We start from the raw sequence: 676 nt of genomic DNA, 5'->3' as shown, positions 1-676 counted from the left end.
CTAAGATGGGGTGGGGTGGGGGATAAAAGCATGCAGGGCTGGCTTATATGCTCTCAAGAGAATGTGGTCACACTCAACATGAGTGGGACTAAAGTAGTGTACCCACTAAACAGTCCTCTGTTTTTCTGGTGTGTCTTGGGAAGCGATTATGCAATTCTTGCCAAGGGAGGTGTACACTGGTATAAACAACTATACTTTTTTCTTCCTTCCCTATATCACCTCACCTCCCCGCCCGCCCCCACCAACCTGATGCAGGTGATCACAGGACCAGGGCTGCAACTCCAAGTGCTGGAAGCAAGGCTGATTCCTAAGCGAGAAACTATATATTTTTAAACCTTATGTCAGAATTACTAAGGGCCTACTGGGGTGGGTTGTGCCTTCACCCCATCTGGCAAAGTAAGGGTTAACAATTAATGCAGTTATATTGTCAGGTGGTAAGAACAGTTCTCTAGTTCTGCACCTATGTAATCTTAGACTATCTGAATGGGAGCAGACAAGGGAGAGGAATTTGCTACATTAAGTTGCTGCGCACAACCTAGACCAGCACAGCGGCAGAACCTAATGCCCCTTCCAAAGGCAGAAATGGTTGGGTATAAATGAGGAGAAGGAAGAACAGCAGCTGAGGGTAAAGGAATGAATAAGTGAATTAGGGCCGAGCCCGTGGTGCGCTCCCGCC

This window comes from Galeopterus variegatus, unplaced genomic scaffold, assembly GCF_000696425.1.
Source record: "Galeopterus variegatus unplaced genomic scaffold, G_variegatus-3.0.2 Scaffold9034, whole genome shotgun sequence".
Taxonomy (NCBI): Eukaryota; Metazoa; Chordata; class Mammalia; order Dermoptera; family Cynocephalidae; genus Galeopterus; species Galeopterus variegatus.
Note: the sequence above shows the minus strand (reverse complement) of the source record.